The following is a 7536-nucleotide window of genomic DNA, read 5'->3' as shown; positions in this document are numbered from 1 at the left end:
GTATTCTGCGACGAAGTCGGCTAGGTATTGAGATTTTATGGCAGTCCGGGCTTCATAGTGGAGGTCGAACTCGGACAATTCCACCGCCCATTGTAGGATTCGTCCTGCCATGTCTGTCTTTTGTAGGATGTGTCTCATGGGTTGGTTTGTCCGGACTTTGATGGTGTGGGCTTGAAAGTAGGGGCGGAGTCTCCGAGCTGTGAACACTAGTGCATAGGCGAATTTCTCTATTTTCTGATAGTTTAATTCGGCCCCTTGTAGTGCTTTGCTTACGAAGTATATGGGGTGTTGCCCCTCCTCATTTTCTCGTATTAGTGCCGAGGCGACTGCCCGATGTCCGACCGACAGGTATAGTACGAGCTCTTCCCCTTTTAGAGGTCGGGTTAAGATTGGTGGCTGCCCGAGGAATTCCTTGAATTCTTGGAAGGCCTTTTCGCATTCCGAGGTCCAAGAGAAGGGTTTCCCTTTCTTTAGGAGTGAGTAGAGAGGGAGTGATCTTATCGCTGATCCTGCCAAGAATCTTGATAGGGCGGCTAGTCTCCCATTTAGTTGTTGTACTTCTTTGACACACGTCGGGCTTTTCATATTGAGTATTGCTTGGCATTTGTCCGGGTTTGCTTCGATGCCTCTCTGAGTCAGCATGAAGCCTAAGAACTTCCCGGCTTCTGCGGCGAAGGTGCACTTTGTCGGGTTAAGTCTCATGTTGTGTTTCCGGAGGGTGTCGAAGATACTGCTGAGGTCGGCGACCAAGTTTCTGTCTTCTTGTGTCTTTACTAGCATGTCGTCGACGTACACCTCTAGCTGTAGCCCGATGTGTTCTGAGAACATTTTGTTCATTAGCCTCTGGTAGGTTGCCCCTGCGTTCTTCAGCCCGAAGGGCATTACTACGTAGCAGTAGTTTGCCCTTGGGGTTATGAACGAGGTCTTTTCTTGGTCGGGTCCATACATCGGGATTTGATTGTATCCCGAGTATGCATCCATGAAGGAGAGGTATCTGTAGCCCGAAGCGGCATCGACTAAGGCGTCGATGTTCGGTAGTGGATATGGATCTTTGGGGCAGGCTTTGTTGAGATCCGTGTAGTCGACGCACATCCTCCATTTTCCATTGGGCTTCTTCACTAGGACCACGTTTGCGAGCCATAGGGGGTACTTTACTTCCCTAATGAACCCTGCATCTAGTAGTGCTTGCACCTGTTCTTCTATTGCTTGCATGCGTTCGGGCCCGAGCTTCCTGCGTCTTTGTTGGACAGGTCGGGATCCCGGGTATACTGATAGCTTATGGCACATCAGGTCGGGGCTTATGCCTGGTATATCGGAGGCTTTCCAGGCGAAGAGGTCGGAATTCTCCTTAAGAGGGTTGTGAGTTCCTCCTTTAGGCCTGCTTCGAGGTTTGCCCCTATGTTTGTTACTTTCTCGGGTGTGTTCCCGATCTGGATCTTTTCGGTCTCTCCTTCTGGTTGTGGCCGAAGATCTTCTCGGGCTTGGACTCGCCCGAGTTCTATTGTGTTGACCTCTTTCCCTTTTAGGCTCAGGCTTTCGTTGTAGCATCGTCGTGCTAGTTTTTGGTCGCCTTTTAGGGTAGCGATTCCCTTTGCGGTAGGGAACTTCATACAGAGGTGTGGGGTCGAGACTATAGCCGCTAGTCTGTTTAGGGTTGGTCGTCCGATGAGGGCATTGTATGCTGAAGTGACGTCGACTACAATGTAGTCGATGCTTAGTGTTTTGGTTTGCTCGCCTTTTCCAAAGGTAGTGTGTAATGAGATGTATCCCAGGGGCGGATCGGGGTATCTCCTAGTCCAAACAGGTCAGTGGGATAGGCTTTTAGCTCTTTTTCTTCGAGTCCGAGCTTGTCGAAGGCTGCTTTGAACAGGATATCTGCTGAGCTTCCTTGGTCGATCAGGGTTCGATGTAAGTTGGCGTTGGCTAGGATGATGGTGATCACCATAGGGTCGTCGTGTCCGGGTATTATTCCAAGAGCATCTTCTCGGGTAAATGAGATAGTAGGTAACTCGGGTAAGGGGCTGTCTTCTCGGACATGGTAGACTTCTTTGAGGTGTCTCTTCCGTGAGGATTTGGATGTCCCTCCCCCTGCGAAACCTCCATTTATCATGTGTATGTGCCTTTCAGGAGTTCGCGGGGTTCGTGTTTGCTCGGCCCGATCTTCGTTATCTCCCCGTCTTCTCTTTCTGGTTTCTTCTCCTTTCTCAGCTATGTATCTGTCGAGTTTTCCCTCTCTGGCTAGCTTTTCTATAACATTCTTTAAGTCGTGGCAGTCGTTAGTAGAGTGGCCGTAGAGTCTGTGATATTCGCAGTACTCGGACCGATCTCTTCCTGCTCTCTTGTGCTTCAGAGGTTTGGGTGGTGGGATCTTCTCGGTGTGGCATACTTCTCTGTAGACGTCTACCAGGGAGACTCGGAGGGGAGTGTAGCTGTGGTATTTTCGTGGCTTGTCCGAGTTGGATTCTTCTTTCTTTTTCTGTTCCCGATCTCGATCTCGGGGCGGGTAGGTTGACTCCTTCCTGGAAGAGTCTCTCAGCTGGGAGGTTTCTTCCATGTTGATATACTTTCCTGCCCGTTCTTGTACTTCGTATAAGGAGGTCGGGTATCTTTTGGATAGGGATTGGCTAAACGGTCCTTCTTTTAGGCCGTTTGCTAGTCCCATGATGGCTGCTTCCGTGGACAAGTGTTGTATGTCCAGGCAGGCCTTGTTGAATCGCTCCATGTACTCTCTGAGAGTTTCTCGGTTGCCTTGTTTGATCCCGAGTAGGCTGGGGGCATGTTTTGCCTTGTCCTTTTGAATAGAGAACCTTGTTAAGAATTTTTTGGTCAGGTCTTCAAAGCTGGAGATTGATCCTGGTGGCAGGTTGTCGAACCACTTCATGGCTGACTTAGTGAGAGTGGTGGGGAAGGCTTTGCATCGAATCGCGTCGGAGGCGTCGACTAAGTACATTCTGCTTCTGAAATTGCTGAGGTGATGACTTGGATCGGTGGTGCCGTCGTAGAGGTCCATATCTGGTGGTTTGAAGTTTCGCGGTACCTTCTCTTTCATGATCTCTTGTGTGAAGGGATCATGGTTGCTTTCGGGAGTGGTGCCGTGTTCCGTCCGATCTTTTAGGTTGGCCTCTATCTTCCGCAGTTTTTCTTCCAATTCTCTGCGTTTGCGAGCTTCCCTTCTCAGATCCTGTTCAGTTTCCTTCTGCTTCTTTACGTCCTCTTCGAGTTGTCTCAGCCGGCTTTGTTGTGCCCGAACTGTTTCCAGAATCTCCGAACTTTTTTCTCTTTCGGGATTTTGTGGATCTTTGTCTGGGGGTGATGTCTTTGGGCGATTCTGTTTGTTTCCTCCTGGAGTGCGTGGTGATAGAGGGCTGTCCGGCCGTTCTCCGGTGTCAACTTCCTCTTCTTGTTCTGATGTAGCGTGGTTATTGTTGGGAGGGTCGTCCGCCATGGTAAAGGGATGACTTCCAGGTCCCCGGCAACGGCGCCAATGTTCCGAGGGTTACCTGAAACGTGTAGCTCGGTCTTCCGGCAAGGCCCGAGGTGGTGGGTCTGAGACCCGAGCTGGTTGCGCTGAACGGCGGGGGGTTGTACCTGCAATGACACTCCGATGCTTAAGTTAGCATGGGTCCAAGCAGATATCAAGTAGAATTAGAGTATATGTTATACCTGGGTGCTCCAGTGTATTTATAGTAGTTGGCTGCGATCATCCCTGGATAAGATATTCTTATCTTATCTTATCTTTTGGGAGATTCATCTCTATCTTTGCGGAACCGCCTTTCCCAGGCCCTTTCGGCCTTTAGGTTTTGGGCTTAGTTCCTTCTGATGGGCCTTTCTTTGGCCTGTTTGTCCGAGGTCCGACCTCGAACGTGGGCCTTGGGTCGAGGTCGGGCCTTCTATCAGCTTTACCGAGTTTGGAGAGCTCGGTCAGGGTATGAACAGTATTGTTCACAATTTCGCGCACCAAGTTTTTGGCGCCGTTGCCGGGGATTGTTCAAGTTTTGAGCAAGCTTTTGGTAACAATGCCTGGGATTGTTCTAGTTTGGACAACTGACGGTTCATCTTGTTGCTTAGATTAGGTATTTATTTTTTCGAAATTCTTGAAGATGAATTCTAGAGTTTCATGATGATTTGTTGAAATCTGGCTGGCTGAGAAGCCATGTCTAATCTGATTGGACCGAGGTTTCAACTTATCACCACAAGAGCTTGTTGATTCTCATCAATTTTGCTCTTGGAGCAGTGATCTGCTAAGATTTGGTTGACCTTTGGTCATGTCTAGTGTTTTGGACCGAAGCTTTCCTTGAAAGCTTGGCTGGCTGTGAAGCCATGTCTAATTCCTGGACCGGAGTCTTAGACTAGCATTGCACTGATTCCTGGAATTCTCATCAAGGATTTTGATGCCTTTTCCCACTTAATTTTCGAAATACACAAAAAAAAATTACAAATTCATAAAAACCAAAAATATTTGATGTTTCTTGCTTGAGTCTAGAGTCTCATCTTAAGTTTGGTGTCAAATGCATGTTTTTGTTACATTTTTCGAATCCATGCATATATTTCTTTGTTTTGATCTTTGACTTCTTTTGGCTTGAGTATTTATGTGTCTCATATAGTGTCAGTAGTATACAAACTGCTAAGTTTGGTGTCTTGCATGCATTGTTAATTGATTCTTGTTGCATTTTGATTACTAAAAAAATCCAAAAATAATTTTAATTTGTGTCTTTTCAAGTCAATAATACAAAGAATTGAAGATTCAGAACATACTGCAGAGGAATTATACAGAAAAAGCTGAGCATTCAAAAATGCCCAGTGAAGAAGGCAGACTGGCGTTTAAACGCCAGCCAGGGCACCTGGTTGGGCGTTTAACGCCCAAAGAGGTAGCATTTTGGGCGTTAAACGCCAGAATGTATACCATTCTGGGCGTTTAACGCCAGGATGGTGCTAGGGGGAAGATTTTGTTTTCAAATCAATTTTTTTTTCAAGTTTTCAAAGTTTTTCAAAACCAAATCTTTTTCAAATCATATCTTTTTAATCAAATGTTTTCAAAATCAATTCCTTTCCTTTTTCAAAGATACTTACTAACAATTAATGATTTGATTGAACATTTTTTGCCTTTTCTATCAAGGAAGGTTTTATGTTTGAATCATATCTTTTCTTGTTAGGCAAGTCATCAATTTTTTTTTTTTTTTAAAATCATATCTTTTCAAATTGTTTTCAAATCATATCTTTTAAAATTGTTTTCAAATCATATCTTCTCAATCACATCTTTTTAAAACCATAACTTTTCAATTAAATCTTTTTAACCACATCTTTTTCAAAATAGTTTTCAATCAAATCTTTTTAATTTCTAATTTCAAAATCTTTTTCAAAAATCACTTGATTTCTTTTTCACTTTGAATTTTCGAAAATTATCAATCAAATTTTCAAAATGTTTTCAAAATCTTTTAAATGAATTTTCGAAAATTCTCTTCCCTCCTTCCCACATCCTTCTATTTATGGAGTACTACTCCTTCTAAATGCACAATTCGAACCTTATCTAACTAAAGTTCGAATTCTTCTTCTCCTTCTTCTTTCTATTTCTCTTTTCCTCTGACATTTCAAGGAATCTCTATACTGTGACATAGAGGATTCCATATTTTCTTGTTCTCTTCTCTTTCATATGAGCAGGAGCAGAGACAAAGGCATTCTTGTTGAAGCTGACCCTGAACCTGAGAGGACCCTGAAGAGAAAGCTAAGAGAAGCCAAAGCACAACTCTCTTTAGAGGACCTGACCGAATTTTTCAAGGAAGAAGAGCCCATGGCAGCCGAAAACAACAACAATGCCAACAATGCAAGGAAGGTGCTGGGTGACTTTACTGCACCTACTCCTGATTTCTATGGGAGAAGCATCTCTATCCCTGCCATTGGAGCAAACAACTTTGAGCTTAAGCCTCAATTAGTTTTTCTAATGCAACAGAATTGCAAGTTCCATGGACTTCCAATGGAAGATCCTCATCAGTTTTTAGCTGAATTCTTGCAAATCTGTGACACAGTCAAGACTAATGGGGTTAACCCTGAGGTCTATAGACTGATGCTATTCCCTTTTGCTGTAAGAGACAGAGCTAGAATATGGTTGGATTCTCAACCTAAAGAAAGCCTGGACTCTTGGGAAAAGCTAGTCAATGCCTTCTTGGCAAAGTTCTTTCCACCACAAAGATGGAGTAAGCTTAGAGTGGAAGTCCAAACCTTCAGACAGAAGGATGGAGAATCCCTCTATGAAGCTTGGGAAAGATACAAACAATTAATCAGAAGATGTCCTTCAGACATACTTTCTGAATGGAGCATCATAGGTATTTTCTATGATGGTCTCTCTGAACTATCCAAGATGTCTTTGGATAGCTCTGCTGGAGGATCTCTTCATCTGAAGAAGACGCCTGCAGAAGCTCAAGAATTGATTGAAATGGTTGCAAATAACCAATTCATGTACACTTCTGAAAGAAATCCTGTGAACAATGGGACTAGTCAGAAGAAAGGAGTTCTTGAGATTGATACTCTGAATGCCATTTTGGCTCAGAATAAAATATTGACTCAACAAGTCAATTTGATTTCTCAAAGTCTGTTTGGAATGCAGAATGCACCAAACAGTACTAAGGAGGCTTCATCTGAGGAAGAAGCTTATGATCCTGAGAACCCTTCCATGGAAGAGGTGAATTACCTAGGAGAACCCTATGGAAACACCTACAATTTTTCATGGAGAAATCACCCCAATTTCTCATGGAAGAATCAAGAGAGACCCCAACAAGGTTTCAACAACAATAATGGTGGAAGAAACAGGTTTAGCAATGGCAAGCCTTTTCCATCATCTTCTCAGCAACAGACAGAGAGTTCTAAGCAGAATACTTCTGACTTAGCAACAATGGTCTCTGATCTAATAAAGACCACTCAAAGTTTCATGAATGAAACAAGGTCCTCCATCAGAAATTTGGAAGGACAAGTGGGTCAGCTGAGCAAGAAAGTTACTGAACTCCCTCCTAGCACTCTCCCAAGTAATACAGAAGAAAATCCAAAAGGAGAGTGCAAAGCCATAGACATGGCCGAATATGGAGAGGAAAGAGAGGAGGAGGACGCCACTGAGGAAGACCTCAATGGGCGTGTACCAATCCCCTCTGAGTTCCTCAATGAGGAACAATGGGAATCTGAGGCTCAAAATGAGACCATAGAGATTCCATTGGACTTACTTCTGCCATTCATGAGCTCTGATGAGTATTCTTCCTCTGAAGAGGATGAGTATGTCACTGAAGAGCAAGTTGCTAAATACCTTGGAGCAATCATGAAGCTAAATGACAAGTTATTTGGAAATGAGACTTGGGAGGAAGAACCACCTTTGCTCACCAAAGAACTGGATGACTTGTCTAGGCAGAAACTGCCTCAAAAGAGGCAGGATCCTGGGAAGTTTTCTATACCTTGTACCATAGGCACCATGACCTTCAAGAAGGCCTTGTGTGACTTAGGGTCAAGTGTAAACCTCATGCCCCTCTCTGTAATGGAGAAATTAGGGATCTTTGA

This window comes from Arachis stenosperma, chromosome 2 (genome assembly GCF_014773155.1).
Source record: "Arachis stenosperma cultivar V10309 chromosome 2, arast.V10309.gnm1.PFL2, whole genome shotgun sequence".
NCBI classification, from domain to species: domain Eukaryota; kingdom Viridiplantae; phylum Streptophyta; class Magnoliopsida; order Fabales; family Fabaceae; genus Arachis; species Arachis stenosperma.
This window is presented reverse-complemented; position numbering follows the sequence as displayed.